At 46.5% G+C, this 24,222-nt stretch overlaps 1 pseudogene; it reads right to left on the bottom strand.

Annotated features, from left to right (window-relative positions):
- Positions 1 to 303: 303 nt before the first annotated feature.
- Positions 304 to 24,222, bottom strand: part of LOC119382329 (choline/ethanolamine kinase-like) — a 24,475-nt pseudogene continuing 556 nt past the window's right edge.

Here is a 24,222-nt window from a genome sequence, read left to right as displayed (position 1 = left end):
CCGCTGGCGGGAGGAGAAGATACACGTGCATCGGCCAACACAGCAGAAGAAGCTTGGAAAACAATGGTTATTCTTTAGGATTGCTTGTTATTTTATTTGCAAATAGTAAGAAGAATGGCTAGTAAATGCGCCAAAATAGAACTCAAAGTAGCCAGAAAGTAGCCATGGTGCCAACCGGAAATTTTCACCGGAAATTTGGCTCAAAGTAGCCACCAACGGCAACCCTGATATGCAGGCAGCGTCGAGGTATATGTTGAGTGAATCCCAGAATATGAATCAGCAAAGCAAGCGCACTCACAGGGCTCAAGGGGACAACACAACCAGGTTCTATATCATAGAAAAGCCTTCACACACAATTTTCAGGAAGAGTTGCCACCGCGTGCTAAGTCAGAATGCAAGCCGGGCAGGCCCCTGAGACCCCATACTGTAGCGCCATCTGTACTCGTGCAGCGAAAACTACTCATTGTCAATGACATCTACAAACACAATCTGTCCATGCCCTCTGCTTAAGGGGAGTGGCGAGTGTCAGCACCTTATTTTTCTTAAATCGTGGTCTGCACTCACAATGTCACAGAACAAGTTCAGGGACATCATGTATTAAGAAGCAAGATAATGATGCGTGAAAGTGTGAGAGTGCAAGCGGCACACTTGTGACTAGTTTTTCGGTAACGGACTTAACTGACTGCGACGGTCAGTATGGACACTTGACAGTTCTCTTGGTCGAGATCTTTCTTTTTAAGAATTAATATAGATAGATATATCTCCTCCCTTCCCTTCCCCCCTCCCCTCCACTCTATCAGGGGGTTAAGAGCTGGAGGGACACCTTAAATTCAAAGTTCACTTATAGATGGCAATATTCTGTAGCAGGCCAGGGAAAGCAACCCCTTGAAATACAGTTTTCTTGGTGTATATACAGCAGTAGTTGAGTAAGCATACCCAATAGCCGAACTTGATCTTTGATGTTGGGCATTGAAGATACTCCAGAGGGTCCAGAAGAGATGAGAGGCCAATGTGAAGACACGTGCCTCGTGGAGGACATAGTCCACAGTGCACAGATTTGGTGGCTGCTTAGGCTCATTTGTCATTGCCAGGCACTTGGTGTATGTCGCGAGGTACCGTGCAATGAACAGTCGCTGAAAGGGAAGCAGGAAAGCAATACAGTGAGCTTGGCAATGTGCATGATCGGATGAAGTAAAAACATGAAACACCTGACATGAAGCTTGAGTAATAAGTAGGGGTGTGCAAATATTCGAAATTTCGAATATTTTTCTAATAGTGTTTGCTATTCGATTCGATTCGCGCTGGAATTTTACTATTCGAACTTCCCAAAAACAAATACAGTCAACGTCAGATTGAAAGTGACCCTTCAGATTTTCAATAAGCTTCACCTCATTACAATCTCGTATTGCGGCAAAAGCTGCCTTTCAAGCTCCGTTACGGTCGAACTTTGCCAAGACACAGTCAACGTCCGATTGAAAGTGGTCCCTAGATTTTAATATGCTTCACCTCATCACACCCCGGTATTGCGGCAGAGTTGTCTTTCAAGCTCCGTTACGGTCGAACTTTGCCAGGCACAGTCAACGTCCGATTGGAAGCGGTCCCTAGATTTTCAATATGCTTCACCTCATCACAACCCGGTATTGCGGCAGAGTTGTCTTTCAAGCTCTGCCACGGTCGCAAATGTATTAACTCGAGAAAACCTGGTTCCAACATGGAGATGAAAGATGTGGCAGAGGTAGGGGCTCAATCAATGCTGTTTTGGACCTGAAATTTGGGCAGGGAGTCCGAAAAATCGGAATCCGAAGCTTTTAGCATCCAAATTTCAGATGTTCTTGTATAACGACATCTACGAGGCAGATTTGGAATCCGGACTTGAAGGGAGCACACCCTTGCCTGCCACATCAGGTGGGCTTCCACAGAAGTTGAAAGAGGAGAGAGGCTGAGGAAATGGCATCTTTGCCTATCACGAGAAAGTGTTGTCGGCAACACTTTGGTTGCACCAAATCATGTACATAAATAGAATTCGGCCTCGACATTGCTTCATTCTTGATAAGACAACCATATTGCCTTTTTAGCGCAAAATACGACACCACAAGAAAGAAGACGGAACACAGCGCTACTCTCAACTGACATGGTTTATTGCGTCGCTCCACTCTTTATAGCAACCAGATACCGGTAGGACATGCGCTGTGCACCCTATGCACAACCACCACACCTGGACCCTGAGCGCAATCAAGAAAGCGTATCCAAAAAGCAAATTCAGAAGAAAACAAGGTAATGGAAGGCACTAATGCACTGTGACCCACTGTGTGCACTGTGTGTGTGTAATGCACTGTGACCTGAGAAGAAGCTAGTAGTAGTGCCGTATTGCCATAAAGTGGCTCACAATCTTAAGAATGTGGCCACTAGGTACCAAATCCCGGTTGTATTTCCTGCCCCCCCCGGAAACTGTCTATGTTGTGCAGGCGTGTTTGTAAAGAAAACAAAAAGCCGCAATGTGAAAAGAGACACCAGAAGTTGTCGAGTGCAGCGTAGGGGTGGTCTACAAGGTCCACTCTCTTGTGGCAAAGTGTATGTAGGTCAGTCAGGCCGCTGTGTGAATGAGCGCCTTAAAGAACATGAGCGATCCCTGCCGACTGGTACAGGCTCACATTTAGCTCACACTGCAAAAAATGCAATTGTCAAGCCTTGTTTAGACTAACTACTATCTTAAAAAAGAGTCGTGACACCACCGCCCGAGAATTATCAGAAGCTTTTTTCACTCAATCATTGGGGTCACAGTGCATTAGTGTGCTTCCATTACCTTGTTTTTTTCTGAATTTTGCTTTTGGATACACTTTCTTGATTGCGCTCAGGTGTCCAAGGTGTGGTGGTTGTGCGCATAGGGTGCACGGCGCATTTCCTACCGGTATCTGGTTGCTATAAAGAGTGTGAGTGACGCAAAACCATGTCAGTTGAGAGTAGCGCTGTGTTCCGTCTGCTTTCTTGTGGTGTCGTTTTTGCTCTAAAAAAGCAATAGGATTCTCACCAACTAGCCCGCCAACGCATTCTGTTGATAAGACAACTAATGAAACACCACCCTACCAGTGCTTCATCAACCAAGCAAAAGAAACACTTTCATGTTGCCATCTCATAAGAATATGCTTAGGAATCCTCTCTAACTTCTTTTTCTGCAATTTTCGCTTCGAAGTATTAGAAAAAATATTCGAGAAATATTCGAGAAATATTTGAAAAATATTCTATTCGATTCGCACTCACACTTCAATATTCGAGTTCGCTTCGCACCACACTTTTGCTATTCGCACAGCTCTAGTAATAAGCCTTTTTCTTCCCTCAACACCATGGGATGCCGAGACACCGACAGTCATTAGTTTCAGCTGCTACTAAGAGGACAACTAAATCAAACAAGACAGATCGTACCAGAATACTGAGTCTGCGCCTTACTATGCAGTAGCAAGTCGTTTTATTAGCTGCACACTCGGGATTCTTTTTCAGAGTCGAAAATTTTACTTAGACTTGCTTTCCACAGCCCCCAGAGCTTTTCTCCAGCCAAAATCTCTTATCTATATCAGAAGGTCCACCAAGCAACAAGTTTCCCAAGTCACAAAGTCCAGTATGTAAGACTCACCTACACATAAACAATATACCTAGACACTACAGCAGTTGGTTTATAAAGGTAATACAAACTTAATCAGCTGCACGTGCTCACATAAACCAAGAGCTTCCATATCCACAGGCCTAACAAAAGTCCTAAGAAAGCATGACTTTAGAAAGCTATTTCCCATGTGATTGACTGGTAGTTTTCTTACAGCATAATAGTCACTTCTGGCCAAAGGGGCTGATTGTGGCTATCACTCACACCTACAACCATAAACTATGAGTTTATCACTCTACCTGTCTAAAAATAACAATAATATCTGGGGTTTCAACACCAAAGCCACAAGATATTATGAGGCATGCCGTAGTGGAGGGCTGCGAAATTTCGGGCCACGTGGTGTTCTTTAATGTGCACCGACTTCACACAGCACACGGGCCTTAGCCTTTTGCCTCCATCAAAAATGCGACCACGGCGGCCAGGACCGAACTCTACATGTCCAGGGACACTGAAACATACATGATGCTCTACAGAAGGATAGTCTCCAGGCAGAGCCTTGAAGTAGGGATGCTCGGGATAAGGAGTAGTCATACTCCATTCGCAAAAGTGGTTTGCAATGTCAAAGCCCCTGCCGATACACAACGAAAGGGAAGACAGGAAGTGGAAAGTAACAATGAGTGCCTGCATATCAGCAGCACAAAAAAAAAACAGAGAGAGAGAGAGAAAAAAAAAGAAAGCAGTGCACATACAGTAGTGAAACACTCACCTGTAGTTGTAGGCACAATACTCATAGTCAATGAACACCATGTTCTCTTCCTTGGGACCCGGACCATCCATGAAAAGAATGTTTCCTGCAAAAGAGATGCAAGGACAGACAAAAACAAGCATTTTTTTAAAGTTATGTGGCAAACAAAATGACATCAGATCAGAAGAGGCCTCAATATGCTATACCCTATGACTATAACTGCCACAAGTTATAGCGGGAAAACATACACATTAGTTTTGGGACCTTCAGAAACGAGCCACTGCATATAAAAGAAAATAGCTCACGATTCAGCATTTTGTATTGTTTTTAGGTGCATATACAGAATTGCTGACGCCATAAATCAAGTAGTCTGCAATATCTATATCTTGGCTTCCCTCCCACTGGCCCCTCCTCGAAGCACAGCAGGCAAAAAATAAAACTGCACTGGTAAACATGGGGTGCAATCATCAAGCATTCCATCTACCAGTGAAAGAGCAATACTAACAATCAATTTAATGTAGCAGGGTGGTGGACATCAGTGCTCAGTGTTAAGCCTCTGCCGTGTGCTTCTTTCTGTGCTGTTATGAACACAGTGAACTAGAGTCACAGCTAGCATTATTCCTCTCTCATGGTCACCGGCAGCACATGCCCAGTGAAGCCGTTTTAGATAACACCTGAACTGAACCAGCACTCTGACAACCAAACCTGAATGTGTCCACTTACCTTCTTGTAGGTCATTATGGCAAAACACAATCGGAGACTCGGTCTTCGCAAGGAACTCTCTGCAATTGGAGATCGTGCAGAAAAAGTCAGCGTAGGGGAAAAAAGACGACCTACGTAACAAAGCAACGAGGAGCGCATGCATATTCATACTCTCTCTCTGTATTTCCAAGCAATATTTGTTTGTTCGCTGAGCGTAAGTACATTTCAAGAAGTCCTTCATTACACATCTAATTAGATATGTCTTTCAAAGCTGCCACAATTAGATATGCCTTTAGCGTGGCTCCGACAGGAAATGTGTACTCTGACTGGCCGTGCATGGTTGCCCGCGCTGCGCCTGCCGTATCTTTTGAGTGGATCAGCAGAAGGCGCATACCTTTGCACGTGTTGCGCTCTCATCGCAAAATTTGTGTTAAAGCCATAGACAGCATAAAGGTCACTTTGCTCGCTGCAGCGGACAGGTTTCCTGAAGAACTGAGCTACTAGCCTCACTTCATATTACATTCCAATAAGTTGCTATCGCATTCACTACTTTGCCCTTGCAGCGAAACTGTGCCTTTTTTTTTAACCTCCAGCACCATGTTAGTCAGGGTGTGCAAACATGATGCACTAGCCTAGCTGACCACCAAGAATCACCTGAGAGCACTATGAAGAGCTACATTCCAGCACGTAATAAACACACCGCTCTACTCACTTCAGCCAGTTGACTTCAGCTGCAAGGTCAACTGTGAGCAGCTTGACAGCCATGGTATGTTGCTTGATGGGCACGGTGTCCACCTTGATGGTACGGGCATACTTGAGCCACCTGCACATGTGTGAATGCACCACAGATGAGGACCACTACAGCACGATGATACACGAGATCCATGCAAGTTTCTGTGCTGAAATACATTTTGTGCTCAGAAGTGTGTTCCTTTCTACTATGTACACCCAAACAGAATGGCGGCTGCAGTGTTTGTAGTCTCAGTGCCATAACAGTTAATGAGACCACTTTCAGTACCTGTTTCTTCCAGTTTTTTCGATGATCAGTGGACAATAATAGAAGTTGACAGTTGCCAAGTGAGATTGGTACAATGTGTACATTTTCTAAACGGCTACATTAAAGCAACATATTTGACTCTACAAACGAAAGAGAAGGCATCGATCGAGGGTTCGTTTCCTGATAGACAACTGTCTAGTGCAAAGCTACGCCCCACAGTTAAGTGCATAGTTACGCCACGTTCCTAGCAGGTGTATAATAAGGAGGTTTCACTGTTGATGTAATATGTTACTGTATACACAATAAAACCAAGGTATCTTGAAGCTGAAAGTAACCAAGAAAACTGAGATGAGCAAAATCACGGACATAGCCACTGATCATTATCGGCCTCATAGTGTGATTCTGGCATAGTGCCAATGATATTCTGGGTCAATAACTTTTACATGCACTGAAACTGCGCATGTGGGGGTCCACAAACGGCAGATTTTTATGGTTCTGTGCCAAGAGAGCACAGAGCCAAGCAAAGCTGCGCATCAAACTTTAACGACACATAAATGGAATGAGCTGCACCCTACTAGTATTACAAACAGCCGAACCTTACCTACTTTCTTAACATTAGTTGAGAAAGGATTGTATGCTTTACAATTATGACCTACCTGTGCCACTGCTGATTTTTGTGCCATTTTATGTCACTGCGTTCTATACAAAGTCCTAGTTCGAATGACTGATTCTTGAAACATGCCTCATAGTTTATTATCACTTGTCTAATCCTAAATGTAATAGCCTGTATTATTTTGTTACTACTGCCTACTATTTTATTTACCGATGGTACTTGTCTACTTTCGTGATCACCTTTTGTTTACCCCTAACATTATTACAATGTATTAATTTGTTATTTCTTCCTATCATATCGTTTTTGTGCTATTTATCTATGTCGGAAGCCTACCTGTAATTTGCAATGTGTAATCTAATATGTGCTGACGGTTATTTTGTGTGCAAAGAAACCTATGTGCATGTCGTTCTTCTTACGATACTTGAGTGGATTTGAAGTATAAATACGTGTTCGACATCATTGACTCTTTTATGAACTTGGTACGGTGTATTAAATATTCATTGCAATATTTAGGTGCCCACTCCTGTAAGGGCCATGGTGAGTCTGCAGTACACCTAAATAAAATGAAATTTAAAAAATAAATGAATTATTTAAAGCAGTTCTTCCTTTTCATCTTAAGCACATTATAAGTGACTTCTGTGAACAGTGGGAAAGGAGGAATCAATCAAGGGCTCGTTTCTTTGTTAGGCTATGTGACCCCAGCTGGCTAGAAAAGTGTGTTTCACACTCGTCGTCATAGCTGCGAACGGCGCTAGATGATACTCCCAGGATTAGGTCAAACATAAATACCCAATAAAGTGGATGGCAAAGCGACCGCCGCTGTAGTTCAATTGGTAGAGCATCGGACGCATTATCCTCAGGTTGTGGGTTCATTCCCTACCTGCGGCAAGTTGATTTTTTCATCCACTTTACTTCCTTTCCATTTACGTCATAATTACTATACTACGGTTGAAAGCTACAAATGATGTCCCCCATACGTTCTTTAGCTTTATTGTCTGTTGGTTTCATTAGGTGATTCTAGTCTATACAGCATAGCTCTATAGTGACAGTGCTTGCTGAAACATTCAAGAAAGTGGTTCGTTTGAAAAGCTTGTGCCTTAAACCTACAAATCTACATGCCACCAGTCCTTCGTTCAAGGAAGCTCAACAATGCTTGATGGAGGCCTCCCGATACACACGGTCTCTGTGCGTGTGCGTGCGTACATATGCGAGATGGAGGAGAGGGAATAAGTACATATGTAGGCCTATGGACTGCTGATCATCAAGCAGGGGGTCCTTAAGTTGTGGTGGAGAAACCCTCCCCACTTTCTCCTCAAAATGTGTTGCTAGTCTCATCACTACTTTTGCTATCATTCTATTTTTCTATATATTAAAGATAAACTAAACATCAGAGGGAGCAGTGAGCATAATACCTGTTCATATTGTTGAAAAGCCATGTGGGCTCCTTGACCAAGGGGGCTTGCAATACATGGACCCTTGCTAACTTTTTGGAGATCAGCAGTGAAATTTCTGGGTCCTTCAACTGCTGGAGTGTCAACGCTCGTGCCTGGAAACACCAAGAACCTCTTGTTGAAAAAAAAAACACACTAGACTTGCAAACTTTACAACATGCAAACTGCCCCATGCAGAGTCTTGGGTCTTTGTCTCCATAGTGAACACAACCACAAAAACAAACAAAATGATGTCACAGAAGGTACTAACTGTACTTGCACCACATGAACAGCAGCAGTGTGAAGCCACTGCAAATAGAATGTCTGGTAAATCAGCGTCTCAATGAAACATCTTGAAAAGGATTAGCACGCTTTTAGGGCACATTTTCACAAAGTAAACCACAGCGCTGTCACGCTCATGTACAGCTGGCGGCATCGGATGTGAAAGATTGCAAGGTTAAAATTTGCTTCCATATATTTGCGACTAGTAGAAACTATGCAGGCTATAATGCAAGAAAACAGGAAAGTTTAATCGAAGGCTATTCAGTCACCAACTTACTTGAAATTTTTAAAAACCAACTACCTGCAATATGTATTGAGTAACTTCATACACTGCCAGCAAAAGCAAACTGTCTCCTATAATCCTTTCAGTAATATTCCTTATGCATAATTGAAAGCAATTACAAGGTAAAACAACCTTACACACTACTAGCACCTAGACTGAAAATACCCAGTTCCCTCAGTGTATCTATGTCAAGCCTCTTATAAACAAGTACAGATAGGGCTTTAATCATAGACTGCGCACTGTCCTTACAGTCACTACCTATTAACACTTACATCAAACACAACCTTTTAAATAAAATGTTAGGCAGCTGGTCATGGCACTTTCTAAAGTGCCTTTTCTCGCTTCGACATTAAGTTACTGTGAAACGTAAACTCTGCATCCTCTTACAAGTACAAAGGTGCAAGCCGCACCCAGCCCCATTCTATTAAGAGCTGCTAGTGACAACACACTGTGAAACATGATTACGGTGCTAAGGAAAGTGAAGACAAACACGAGCATCAGGGTATGTGTGCTGCACAGGACTGGAACCTGTTCTTTACCGCTCATGTTTATGTCTTCATCTTACTTGGTGCCTTAACCACAGTGCATGACAGTGCCAGTGCCAACCAGCCCAGCTTGAAACATCAATCCTAGCGACAAGAAACTAACATAAATACCTCATCTTTTAAGCACACGTTTGGCATCTGACACATGGAGTACAGGGAACAATCATCTTATGCGTGCGTCACGATTTTACGTGTGATCTAACATTCATCAAGAGTCTCGAATTGCTAGGAGGTTTCACACATGCGTTATTTCTCTACCCTCGTTCACTAGAATGAGTTATGTGCACTGCCTAGAATGCAAAATACTCACACTGAGTGAAAATGTTTTTTTTTTAGGCTGGTGTTGGTGGTGTCAACCGTTTGTGAGAGCAACCGAAGACATCATTTGGAATTTTGCACCGAGCACACATGCAACTTGGTCTGCAGGATACAAAAAGCCACGACACATTTTCACCAATATGTGCCCTGTCTGGACTGCCTGCTACTGAAATTAGGATTCAGCACAAAGGGGGAGGGAAGTTGATGGCTTGAACCCTAAAACTTTAGCACATAAGGCCACATGCCAAGCATAGCCAATTGCACAAACCCAAAGTTAGAATAAGAGGAAAGACAGCAAGAGTGTTTTACAACATGCACATACGTGCCAGACACTCATGAAAACGTTACTCCGGAGGTAGGCTGGTACCCAAACTTTTCTTGCCATTCTTCTGCCTCGGTCAGCGGTGAACAAACCTGTAAAGTTGGTCTTCAGGACTGCACTCTTGACTCCAATATTCGCGAGAGCTCTCCATCAGTTTCATGCAGTGGAAGCAAATGGGCTGGTTCTATTATGCTGGAAAGTGTAGAAACATCTATTGCATATGCTATACTCCTGCACGAAATTTATGTACCCCCAACGACAATATTTATTGGAGTGAAAAATCCAAGAAAACTACATTTCATTACAGTCATTGTATCTGTACTCAAATAAAATTGCACAATGCATGCTACTCAATGAACGGTGCAAGTTCCATAAAATTATTTGAAAAGAATAATATTACAGGAACTGCCTCAAAAAGACACTGAAAGCAAACATCAAATCAAGAGTACCGTATTTACTCGATTCTACCGCGCCCTCGATTGTAACGCGCACCCGTTTTCCGCGACCAAAAAAAAGAAAAAAGTAATACATCGATTGTAACGCGCACCCATTTTTAGTGAGAGAAAAGAACAAAAAAAGTTCGTAGGAGTCAAACTTCGCACACTCAGAAGAACAAGCATTTGGGTTTTAAAGAACTAAAGTTTCAAAAAAGTAAAACACAAAGTCAAAAAGCGGGCCTTGCCGTTAAAACTGTCACCACTACGGCGGCGATACGAGTCGCGTAATGGATCAGTCCTCGTCGCTGTCGGACAACTCCTTGTCGCTGTCAACGCTCTTTGATTTCGGGAAACCGGCCCTGCTTTGGTCCACTGAAACCTTTTTCGTGAAGCTTTGCTGTAAAAAATCTGCTTCTGTTTGCGCCAGTCTCACACGCACGTTTCGGGAACTCCGAACTATATCCGAACGACTGCGATGCGGCCCGATTTCCGTCCGTCTCTCTGCACATGTAATAACTATTCTTTTAAATGCGGCATCGTGGTACACACGTCGAGTATTTGGAGTCGGCACTTCCATGCCGTCGATGCGAACGCAGAACGGGATGACAATCTCCTCAGCACACGTACGAACTTACGAACTGAAAAATGGCAGAAATCGTAGGAGGCGGCCATTTTGAAATGTCGATGGCAATACGATAACCGAGTTTCTTTTTTTTTTTTTTTTCGGTACTCGATTCTAACGCGCATGCGATTTTTGGACTCGTTTTTCCGGAAAAAAGGTGCGCGTTAGATTCGAGTAAATACGGTATGTTAGATTACCCATCTATAAACCTTGCAACATTTCTTTTATAGAAAGGGATGACCGTAGCACAGAAAATTATGACTGAAGGGGTTGCACAGTTGACAATTAAAAAGGTCAACATGTTTTATGCAGCTCGTTTCTTACTAGAAGTGGCGGTCTGGTCGCCTTGGTGGATTGAATTGGTACCTCCTTTAAAGGACGCCTAAACCACCCAGGGGCCAAAATTTAGTTGTGGCATTCTACTTATGCCCGAGCTAGCAATGAACACGTAGCCACGAGAATTTTTTGAAATGGTACAGTAATAGCAGAGTTAAATGCGCCTGATGATCGAAACGTGGCCCTCGCTCTTTTCGCTTTTTCCTTCGCTATGCTTTGGTTGTCAGCTGGTCTCTCTTGCTGGCCAAGTACTCCTCCTCATTTGAGTGCAGAGCAACACGACGAGGAGGAGCAGGATGCATGCGTGCTTGCTTGCTAGGAAACAGGCTCTTATTTTACCAGCCGGCAACATCTGCTGCAGGCGACGTTGCAGATGCTCCCTGGTGACGTCACGATAAATGCCAGGGATACCGGAAAGGCCCAGGGAGCAGCACGATATTGTTTTCCGATATTGTGGTGCGAACGTGGCGCATAGCACTGTCACATTTGAAACTATTGATCATGAAAGCATTCTGAACTCGATGCAACTGTTTACTTGAAATGTCTTCAGCTTCTACACAGTCTAAGGGCTTCTTATCACTTCTTACCAGTTTTATTACAGCTTCTACACAGATAATGATTTTGACAAGTATCTCGCAGGCACTTCAACTGTACTTCGAGCATGATATGGAGGAGGCACACCAGTTCATTGACACTTTCCACACCAATAGAACCAACACATCTGCTTCTTCTGTTCTGGCCAGCCAGCCAGAGCTTGCTGCTTGAGGACAATTTTATGGAAACCAAAGGCAGAGCACAGGGCCTGTACACAATCAATTTGCCCTCACCGTGCCACATGTGAACATAAAGCATGTTAGTTAGCACTGCAAACAGGCATGCAATTATGGTTAGTAAGTTACAGCACACAACAAATTACAGTTGATGACAACCAAAGAACTCTGTCGCAGGTACACTGCTACCAACTTGAGCATACAGTCAAATCCAGATATAGAATGTGAAGAGGATCGCATGATTGCTCAATATTTCAGTAATTCAATCAATCTGTAAGAGATTTAGGTCCCAGGTAGCACACTTCACTGCAAGGCAATTAGTTCTCTCAACTATTAGTAGGCCTCACAACTCTACACAGCTGCCTTGCAGCAAAGCCCACAATCGCAAATCCATCATGTAGTTTAAAAGACCCTCGCTGCACAAGTCACCGATGCTCTGAGACACGCATCTTCCTCATTTTTCCCTCATGACATGCCGTTCCCTTCAGAATCGGACTAAGTGCCTAGTGTAACAGCATCTGCCAAAACAGTGCACTTTTGTCAGCACGAAAATCTTCATTCACAAGAGAAGTGATAGCAGTACCATTAGAAGAAGCACACTTGCAGCAGCGTTCGACATATGGCAGTGGACATTGTCGGTATATGCATAGTACAGTACAATACTTCATCATCACATTTCTAAAGGGATGTTACAACCGTTCGACATAGATGATAATTCGATGTACCAGGGTTCAATATACCCAGGTTCGACTGTGGATGTCAGCCCAGCCAATAACATTTTCATGTTTCTACATCATATCAGCGTGAAAGCAAACATTTTTTAATCTGTATCGGTGTACATCAGTAACGATATTTTGTGTCACAAAGGCACAATGTGGTGCTGTGTAAACAGCTTGTATAATTTGAGTTGCCACGTCGTCACTAGGCTTGTGCGAAAAGTAAATTTTAGGTTTGAAGCGAATAGTGATTTTGGTCGAATAATTTCGAATCAAGTTCAAATAGTATATATGACATATTATAAAGAAAAATGAGCATACTTGTCATGACTCAACCAACCTGCACAATGTTTTTTTTTTTTTTTTAATTTTTACAAGGTGTGTGCAAATGTCATTCTTATTGGTTCAAAGGAAGTGGAAGCAACTTTGAATAGTAGCAGGATTTGGCTTTCAGTAGAATGCAATTGATAACCTGTAAAATATGTTACGTTTTAAAATTTACGATACTTGGAGCATATAAGCCAGTATAACAAGCTTTTAAACTTCAAAATGATGAATTAATGTGAGGGTAATATGTTCATTTAACCTTGAAGTGGGGCTTCGCAGCAGTGCGGATTTTCCCTGGAAAGGTGTATTCACGGTATAGCACCCCTCCACTGCAGTTAAACAACCTTTACAGGGGGGTTACAAGCGTACTAATATACACCTATTCGTTCATTTCGAATACTTCGAAATTTTCAATAATTTAAACTCGAATCAAAGCGAATTCGAATACTGTATTATTCATTCGAATATTCGAAGTGCTCGAATATTTGCACTAGCCTAGTCATCACCGAGTTAAGGTGATGGCACAATATGTAACGGTTAAAGGAGCACTGACATCAAATTTACGCATGTCAAGACTTTTGCACCCACGAGTAGTTATCTACTCGCGCCTAGTAGCGATTCGCGACCAAAAATGCAACTGAGGGACAAATAACTATCTTTTTTATTGATTTATATCACCGGTATCTAGCACAATTCAAAACGGCCGGCAAGCCCGCCATATTTTAGCGCTGGCAGCGCTTCCTCGCGGTCAACTCCAGGCCACGCCCCGGTTACCACTTGTCCGCAAGAAAGGAGTGACATGAGGATCAGCTTCTCAGCTAACGTTTTGTCTGCTAGGTGCGCACATTCAGTCATGCCTAGAGTTACTGTATATACAGTGTTGTTTAAACAGTAACACTGTATATACAGTGTTACTGTTTTACACTGTATATACAGTGTAAAAGTATCGACTAGTGTTGAAGACGACATTTTGGAACTTGGAATCACTGCAATATGCGACGTCGCAAATCATTTTCGCTTCGACCCTTCGCAAAACAGCGATTCAAAAATGGATGCCATTCCAAGCAGCAACGAGGTGGTGCCCGGGGACGCACACTTGGGCCATACTCGCTGGTGTGTCTCAATTAGCTCTATTAGAGAATTTCAGCGTGCACGGCATTCCGGTATACGCAAAAGGGTCAATGGAATATCGGTATAGTGAATGCACACCAGCGGAGAAATAGAATACGATAGGTTTCTTGCCACGTTCTTCTGTGCGCCACCAGATGGCCCCACCTATCCGGCCTCTCAGGTTTACGGCTGCAGCAACCCGGTATTACGCTAGCACAAGGAAGTCCACGGATGAACTAAAATTTACTATTAACGCTACATGCTTGTTACTTGTTAGCGATAATATTTATCTATACGCTACTCCACTTTGATAGCTTGTGGTTATGATGGCGTGTACTGTACGTGTTGTAGTGAAGAGTACGAGACGACGACGAAGCAGCCAAGAAAGCAAGCTACATCGTGAGTGGTAGCCACGCGACCCGAGCTTGCGCTTGCTTGGATTTTGGACCCTCGACGTTCCTCGACGTTCCTCATCGTTCCTTCACGTTTGTACGTGAATAAACCACGTGACATTTGGTGGAGGTACGTGGGTTTCCCCTACGACCCTGGATCTTCGCTCCCGTAAGCTTCCCCCCCTTCGTGATACCAACATGGCCACCGAGACTCCTTCCCAGCCTGGCCCTTCGGCTGTCCACTGTCACTTGTGGCGCCGTGTATCCTCAGCGGGACCCCCCCATCTTCTCTGGCTCCGGTGAATCGGACGTGGACGAGTGGCTGTCGAGGTATGACAAAGTCGGCGCCAGCAACAGATGGGACGATCCAATGAAGCTTGGGTATGTGCAATTCTACCTTGCCGACATAGCCCAACTGTGGTATCACAACCACGAGGCCGAGCTTCCATCTTGGTCAGCTTTCAAGACTGCTATCAAGGACGTCTTTGGACGGCCTGCGGCTCGCAAGCTTCTCGCCGAGCAGCGCTTGCGTCAGCGTGCACAACAACCGGGTGAGACCTACACGGGTTACATCGAGGATGTCCTCCATCTGTGCACCCGCGTCGACCCCGCTATGCCTGAGGAGGTCAAAATCAACCACATCTTGAAGGGCATCGAGGACGGCGCCTTCCAGCTGCTGCTCGCGCGGAATCCCACCACAGTCGCTGCGCTAGTTTCCCTCTGTCAGAGTTTCGACGAATTGCGCAGGCAGCGCGCGATCGCCCGTCAGGCCCTCCCGACCCCCGACACGCTCTCCAGCTTGCAGCTAGCTGTCCCTCCGGCCACTCAGCCGACTCTCCAGCCCACGATCAAAGACTTCATCCGTGAAGAAGTCGCACGCCAGCTGTCCTTACTGCCGCTCACTCACGAACCGGCGCATCCTCTGGCTCCGGGCATTCAACAAGCCATTCGGACGCAAGTTGCTGAGGCTCTCCCACCCATGTTCCAACAACCGCCCGTCACTGCGCCGCTTACCTACGCCGCCGTTGCTGCGCGGCCCCCTCAACAGCGCATGCCCTCTGCTCCACCTCGACCACTGATGCCGTCCCATGCCTTGGCGACCACCGCGTATCACCAATCTATGCCTTACGCTCCACCTCGGCCACTTACGCCGCCCCGTGTCTTGCCAACATCCGCGTATGCTTCGTCGCCGCCCATCCCAAACCCCTCGGCTCCGTCTTTCCGCCGCTCCGACGCGTGGCGAACCCCGGACAATCGGCCCATCTGTTTCTCCTGTGGCCTCGCCGGCCACGTCGCTCGCCATTGTCGCCTCGTTCCTCCAACTTTCGACGCCGTGGGCATGCCAGTTGCGTCGTCGTCCAGGTCGCCCCCAAACTACGCCCCTCCTCACTTCGACGCCGACGGCAGGCCGGTCGCGTCGTCGTCCCGGTCGCCACCGGAGTATGCCCGTGATCAACGACCCAACGACACCCACCGGTCACCGTCCCCTCGGCGACGCTCCCTGTCACCTATGCGTCGCCGACCTGCTGCGCAAGAGGGAAACTGATCGCTGCAGTTCCGGAGGCAAGAACTGCATGCGAAGCGAACTGCCCAAGGCCTCCGTCTTTTTCGCCGCAAAACGTTATCGACGTCAATGTTGAAGGGACCACGGCCCAAGCGCTAATTGATACCGGGGCCGCCGTTTCCGTAATCTGCGAGAGCCTCTGCCGCCAGTTAAAAAAAGTGACCACGTCGCTCTCAGGACTCATGCTCCGCACTGCGAACTCGCAGTTCATAGCACCTTCAGCCGTGTGCACCGCGCGCGTTAATATTCAAGGCGAACTTTACGTCATTGAGTTTTTCGTGCTGCCGTCCTGCTCTCACGACGTTATCCTCGGCTGGGACTTCCTTTCACGTCATCGCGCCATCATAGATTGCGCCCGAGCAGAAGTCGCCCTTACGCCGCTGCAATCTTCTGTTTCGGGGCCTACCATATCTGACGCATGTAAACTTGTCATTGCTGCCGACGCTGACGTAGCCCCAAACACGTCCACCCTTGTCGCCTTGACTTGTCCGGCCGCTCCTGACGGCGCTGTCCTGTTCGCCCCGTCAGAGCTGTTTCTCCGCCGCCACGCCCTACGACTGCCGTTTGCCGTACTCACCGTCGAATCCGGCGCTACCATCATGCCGATTGCCAACTTGCGCACCTCGCCCGTTCGTCTACTTCGCGGGGAATGTTTGGGAAGCATACATGCCGTTGACCTGCTTCGCTTTCTGGAGTTCGCTGAAGCCCCACTTCACCACCAGCTGAATGCCATGACAGCCCCTGTTGCGGCACCTCCGAAGTCAGACATTTTTCACCCTTCTGTGTCCCCGGATCTATCATTGGACCATCGACGCGAACTATTGGCCCTTCTAGAAGAGTTCCGCTCATCCTTCGACTGCGGTCAGCCATCGCTGGGTCGCACAACGAGCGTCACGCACCACATCGACACCGGTGGTCATGCCCCTTTACGCCAACGACCATATCGCGTTTCGGCAGAAGAGCGCCGTGTTATCAATGAACAAGTCGATGATATGCTCACGCGCGGAGTCATTCAGCCATCTGAGAGCCCCTGGTCGTCCCCTGTCGTGCTTGTGCGCAAAAAGGATGGCTCTATCAGATTCTGCGTCGACTACCGCCGCCTGAATAAGATAACTCGGAAGGATGTATACCCATTGCCACGCATCGACGATGCCCTCGATTGCTTGCAAGGAGCAGAATATTTCTCGTCCTTGGATTTACGATCGGGCTATTGGCAAGTTCCACTCGCTGACCCTGACCGCCCGAAGACTGCGTTCGTTACTCCCGATGGGCTTTATGAGTTCAAGGTGATGCCCTTCGGACTCTGCAACGCCCCAGCTACCTTCGAACGAATGATGGATAACATCCTTCGTGGCCACAAGTGGAATACCTGCCTGTGCTACCTTGACGACATTGTTGTATTTTCCCGCGATTTTCCGACTCATCTAGTTCGTCTTCGCGCTATTCTCACGTGCCTCGCCTCTGCTGGCCTTCAACTTAACATCAAGAAGTGCCATTTTGCTGCGCGCCAACTCACCATACTAGGTCACGTCGTCTGCAAGGAAGGCGTTCTTCCGGATCCCGCTAAACTTCGTGCCGTGGCCGAGTACCCCAAGCCCAATTCCATCAAGACGCTCCGAAGCTTTATTGGGCTGTGCTCATATTTTCGTCGATTTGTGCGCGACTTCGCTTCTATCATCGCACCTCTTACCAACCTACTGACAGCCTCTAACGGCCTGTCGGCTTGGTCACCAGAGTGCGATGAAGCTTTCATGACGCTACGGCGCTTATTAACGTCACCTCCGATACTCCGTCACTTTGACCCTAATGCGCCTACGGAGGTCCATACTGACGCCAGCGGTGTCGGTCTTGGTGCTGTACTGGCTCAACGGAAACCAGGATACGACGAGTACGTTGTTGCTTACGCGAGTCGAACCCTGAAGAAAGCGGAGTGCAACTACTCAGTCACTGAAAAAGAGTGCCTCGCCATAATCTGGGCTTTGACCAAGTTCCGTCCGTACCTTTATGGCCGCCCCTTCGAAGTAGTCACGGACCATCACGCGCTCTGTTGGCTCTCATCTCTGAAAGATCCTTCAGGCCGCCTCGGTCGTTGGGCGCTTCGGCTGCAGGAATACGACATTCATGTTGTGTACAGATCCGGCCGGAAGCACTCGGACGCTGATGCGCTATCCCGCTCACCGTTACCGCCTGACACAGCTTCGCCGTCAGCCACGTCAGCTGTCTTGACGCCCCTTGACTTCGCAGACATGCCGTCGGAGCAACGCAAGGATGCGTGGATCTCCGAACTCGTCGACTTTCTGGCTGGTTCATTGGTTCATCCAGCGTCAAGAACTCTCCGTCGTCAAGCCACGCATTTCGCACTCCGCGACGGCCTCCTCTATCGGCGTAATTACGCACCTGACGGTCGGAGGTGGTTGCTAGTGATCCCGCGCCACATGCGCACAGAAGTCTGCACTGCTTTTCACAACGACCTGCAAAGCGCTCACGCTGGCGCTCTGAAGACTTACAACCGCTTGCGTCAGCGATACTACTGGCGCGGCATGTACACGTTCGTGCGCAAGTACGTACGTGCTTGTACTGCTTGTCAGCAGCGTAAAGCTCCACCTCAACGCCCTAGCCGGTCCACTTCAGCCTCTACCTTGTCCGGGACGTCCATTCGACCGCGTCGGCATCGACTTATATGGCCCGCTTCCCCCGACTTCCTCTGGGAATCGGTGGATCATTGTTGGCGTGGACCACCTCACCCGTTACGCAGAGACTGCAGCACTTCCAACGGCGACTGCAAGAGAGGTTGCGTTTTTTATCTTACGCAACTTTGTCCTTCGCCACGGTGCTCCCCGTGAACTTTTGAGCGACAGAGGGCGTGTTTTCCTGTCTGACGCTATTCAGGCCTTGCTCGTCCAGTGCAACATCGTTCATCGAATGACCACCGCATATCATCCGCAGACGAATGGCCTCACGGAACGATTTAATCGCACACTCGGTGATATGTTGACAATGTACACGGCATCAGACCAGACCAACTGGGACACCGTCCTGCCGTTCGTCACGTACGCGTACAACACCGCAACGCACGCGACCACCGGTTTCTCACCTTTCTTTCTTTTATACGGACGCGACCCGTCCTGCACGCTGGACACTATGCTTCCCTATACGCCGGACTCGTCTGAATATACTGCGATTTCTGACGTTGCCAGATACGCCGAAGATTGCAGACAATTAGCCCGTTCGCTGACCACCGAGGACCAAGGCCACCAAAAGCTACGGCACGACACCGACCGACCTCTCTCTACTTTCACGACTGGTGACCTCGTTTGGCTCTGGATCCCATCGAGCACTCCTGGCCTTTCCTCGAAATTGCGTGCCCGATATCAGGGGCCCTACCGCATTCTTTCTCGCACGTCTCCTGTCAATTATGAGGTTGAGCCTCTGACAGCATCCCACGATTTACGTCGTCGTGGTCGAGAAATCGTCCATGTCAGCCGCCTGAAGCCCTATTACGACCCCGCTATACTGACAACGCCTTAGGTCGCCAGGATGGCTCCGCTATTCACCAGGGGCCAATGTAGTGAAGAGTACGAGACGACGACGAAGCAGCCAAGAAAGCAAGCTACATCGTGAGTGGTAGCCACGCGACCCGAGCTTGCGCTTGCTTGGATTTTGGACCCTCGACGTTCCTCGACGTTCCTCATCGTTCCTTCACGTTTGTACGTGAATAAACCACGTGACAGTGTAATGAAACGACACACTCCATTCCGCTTTTTCCGTACTTCCAACAACACAATTTTAACTGCAGCTCACAACAGTTCCCCGACATGCTGACTTACAAACACACATCGAATCATGTTTTTTTCTTTCGCCTGTCTTTTCGTGGCGGTTTGCGTCTTGTAATTTCATGCAATCATTCAAAGCAAGTACAAGCCACAAAGTATGGCTGTTTTTGCGCAAGGAAATAACGAGGGAAGGGGTCCAGGGGTGCGCGCTTCGTTATTTCCTCGCGCAAAAACAGCCATGCTTTGTGGCTTGTACTTGGACATGAACCGACTAGCCCAGCAACGTGTACTTCAAGACTTCATTCAAAGCAGCGTGACGAAGGTCAAGCATGAAGAATGAGAGTTTCCAGGCGTCTGTGCGACGATAAAACCACTCGGTTCGTCGACGTCATCGCTGTATAGCGCATCGTCACTCAGAATGCTATGCGCCACACCGAACACGTCACAGCAGTGTCGATGTCGCAGGGAGATATGGAAGGCCCTTTGAGCTTCCGTACACTCTTTGCCCTCGAAATAAGCTAACTTCCAGGTGACGGACGCCATTCAAATTTGGTCAAAAATACTTATGCATGCCGAGCAATTGAATGAAGGACACATCTCGAGCTTGAAATTTTATGTCCGTGCCCCTTTAAAGGCGAAACCCCATATATGCAAAAATACACGTAACAGCGACGAGCGACGCGACGTAGATGGTCTTCGCGCAAGCGGTCGCTTGGATGGGCAAACCCCATTCACGCGACGGCTTCGGCGAGCGATCTCCACTGTTGCTGGCATGAGGGCGTTACTCGTGCCAAAAGTGGCCCGTTGTCAGCGGTATGCAATGTAAAATACGATGTTTTGTTGCTTAATTGTACATAAAACATTCATCATTGTCTTGCAGCACTGTTTTCGATCCCATCACTGCTGCTACATGCCGCCAAGCCGCGTCACAGAGGGCGCGGAACTTGTAGTTCCCGGCCCTGAGGTCCCGTAACACACGTTCGTGTTCAACAACGTCAACGTTGCGCTCGTCGCCGTTGGCCATGTTGATGAACGTTGTTGTTGATGCGCGTCGATACAGCGTCGATAAGAAAGTGGCTGCAATCAGCTATAGGTCACTGATGCATCTTGTTCCGGTGTTTTGCTATTGGGTGCTTGAGCACAGCACTTCCGGGCGATGAGCGACGGATTCCAAATCTGGAAAACCGAGCGATCGCGCGGAAAACGACCACGCGACACGTCGCGCGAACGGCTCGTTTCGTCGCTCATAGCATCGCCCGTCGCTGTCGCGTGCATTTTCGCGCATATGGGGTTTGGCCTTAAAGAAAGAAAACATGCTTGCATAGAGCTAGGTGCATACTTAGTTCTTTCATCAGGAAAAAATCTACTTTGACATCTTTGATCTACACTCATGTTTTCTCAAGGGTTTATATAAAATCTGGAGGCCACCCTAATCCTCCTTGACTTGGGTGTCTGGAAGCGGCACTCGCACGTCTGTGTTCGTTTGCCCTGGTGTATTCCTTGGGCTAAGTTTGTGCTACGTGCGCAGCTGATGCGGATCTCAGAGGCCACATAGACAAAAGCTCATGGTTGAGATCTGCTCCGCCCAGTGTCACAATAATCCCAGCCGCTCATAAGAGAAGTGTCTGCTCTTTCAGTGAACTCATCCATTAATTTTCATTAACTATCCTGGCAGTTAATTGGCCCTTATCTTAAGTAAACTTATGCTTCAATATATGTATCCAACATACCTCTTAACTTGAAAACAACCATCGATTTCGTACCAGTTTAATTATTTAACAAAAATTTTCTGAATATTCGGAAAACTGGAATTAAGTGCTAGACCAGAAGTTCTTGGAAGAGAAACATGAGTGTCACTCATTGTTTGTGCCCTGTCATACAGCTGCAATGGAAAAGGATTGCACAAGTGACCAATGACTGCAGCGCTAAATCGTGATTAGCATTCGAAATGTGGGCTTTAGGATGGCTTTCTGCTGGCCACTCAAAAGCACAGATCAATCCTCCTATTATGATCCTGCCATGCTTGAAAAAAAGACCAACGCATCCTGTGATATCGCTGTTCCAGTCCTTACTCACTTGCACTAATATTTTTTCGTAGCAAACCACATGGTACAGCAAGGCAGCTTATCCACAGCAGTATCCAACGAAGAAAGTCATGACTTGCTGGTTTGAAATTTCATTACTGCCCTGTTGATGCTTTCCAATTAACTTGTTTTGAATGTTTCCAGTTACTGTAACATTAAAGTTCAGTTAATACTGGCCAATGTTACGATAAAACTTTTAATTATATCCAATGAAATGGAGGTGTGAACATCGGTCAAGCCTGTGCCAAATCAGAATAATCAACAACCTGAAATCATTACTTATCCATTATTATTGCAATCATTATTAAGCAAGATTATTAATATTCGGGGTACTTAACAGACTTCTTCTCTGTAAACCTTCCCCAATAACAAAAAAAAATACGCAGAAATGAAAGTTAGCAATTCGGGCCACTAACCACAAAGCAAAACAGCCCAAGCGACTTTCTGCATGTTTTTGTTGCCCGTCTTGTCTCACACAGAATTTCACTGGTGCTCTAAATGCAAGCACACTATGTACACAAAGAGCCTGACATTTACAAGCTTCAATTCCAGCACACCCACTTGCATCTTAGCACCTGGACATGACTTTTGTAAGTTTGCTAGTATTTAAAATTAAACACATACTGTTTATCACAGATACATGTTGCAGTTGGAACATGACCCAGTGGATGACAAAGAAGACAAGGGCAATAATGAATACAATTATCAAAAGCATTGTTTTTAGAAATAGCACTTCCCAGAACTTCTTGGGACTTTTATGCCTCCAAGAATATTTGCCATCAGAAATATTTAGAATGCTTCATTTCTCTTGGAGTTTCGTAGTACATGCATTCACCTTGGACAGTCAATTTTGAATGGGGTTTCTGAAAGCCAGTGTGACCATTTCATCTCATCAAACCAAACACTGCCTGGTCATTCTCATTGAGCTGTTAAAATTTTTCTGCTTGTTACTGCTCACACCATTTTGCTTTAAAAAATAATGTCAGTATCTTTCTACGGGAGTTCTGTGTGTAAGACAGAGCCATGGTGGCTTACACATACCTCGCCAAAACTGTACAAGCTAGTCCTAAAGAAAAGCAATGAAGTGCGCTGAGATAAGCAACACAGACAGCTGGTTGCTGAACATGATGTTACCAGCTGAAGAAGTGGGCAAATTTGCACAATATTAACTTCTCTATCTCTAGCAATTACTATGGTTTTGTTGGGAACCTGGTAACCCTAGTAATAGTTTGGCCAGAAGCAGTGCCCGACAATACTCACACAGACTTCACAAACAGCACGAAGACACAACGTATTAACACAACACAAGTGCTGACTCATGAGTCAAGGTTTATCATCAAACCACATATGTAAAGCAAAAGACCAACCATGCACTGACAGCGTAAAGAAGTGTTGACTCTCTCAAGGCATAAAGCAAGATCAGAAAACCAGTAAGCAAGAGGACTGCAGGTAGTACAGATCAGTGGTGTAGCCAGGGGGGGGGGGGTTAAACCCCCACCGAAACTTTTTAGTTTTGCATGTGTATATATACACGTAAATAAAGTATGGTAACCCCCCCCCCCCACCTGAAAAAAAAACATTATGGTTAAGCTACTGGTACAGATCTTAGCACTTAGTATCCTTACACTGCTAGTAATGTATGCATCATTATTGATTCACCCAATTAGCTACAGTTCTCCAGGCAATGCCCACAATAAAGAGCAAGCATGAACAGAAAGTGGCTGCTTACAGGAATGTACTCCTCGAGGCGTCCTCCGGGAAGACACCGTAGAGCTTGGGGCCAAGGTTGCGCTCGGACAGCAAAGTACAGATGACACTCTCGGTGGACGGTGGTTCGCTTCCTTCCTTCGCTGGGATCTGCCGTACATGCGCATCAGCACCTGGCTGGGCTCGCCATACAGGGGCGTGTGAGTTTCCGGCATAACTGAGTAGTACAGTAGGTTGCTAAGCCACCACTGCGAGGGCAAGAGAACGGCCAAGTCAGCTCCAACTAAAGCATCAGCAGCTGATGTGCAGAGCCCACTATGATACACCTGTCACAGGGTATGCAGAAAACAGCAGCAATTAGTACACATTTAGGTGAACACATATCCAGAAAACATCCTCGTGCAGCTGCATTATGTCTTGTACCTGCCTTTAGCAATGTAAAATTTTGGGCTAGCTCGTTAATCAGCCCTAAAGACATGACCAGAGCTGCCCGCATTACTTCTTTCTTCAAGCATCCATACCTTGCACAGCAGCGCAGCAAGCAGTTCTGTG

This window comes from Rhipicephalus sanguineus, chromosome 2 (genome assembly GCF_013339695.2).
Source record: "Rhipicephalus sanguineus isolate Rsan-2018 chromosome 2, BIME_Rsan_1.4, whole genome shotgun sequence".
Lineage (NCBI taxonomy): Eukaryota > Metazoa > Arthropoda > Arachnida > Ixodida > Ixodidae > Rhipicephalus > Rhipicephalus sanguineus.
Note: the sequence above shows the minus strand (reverse complement) of the source record. Positions and strands in the feature narration are given on the sequence as shown.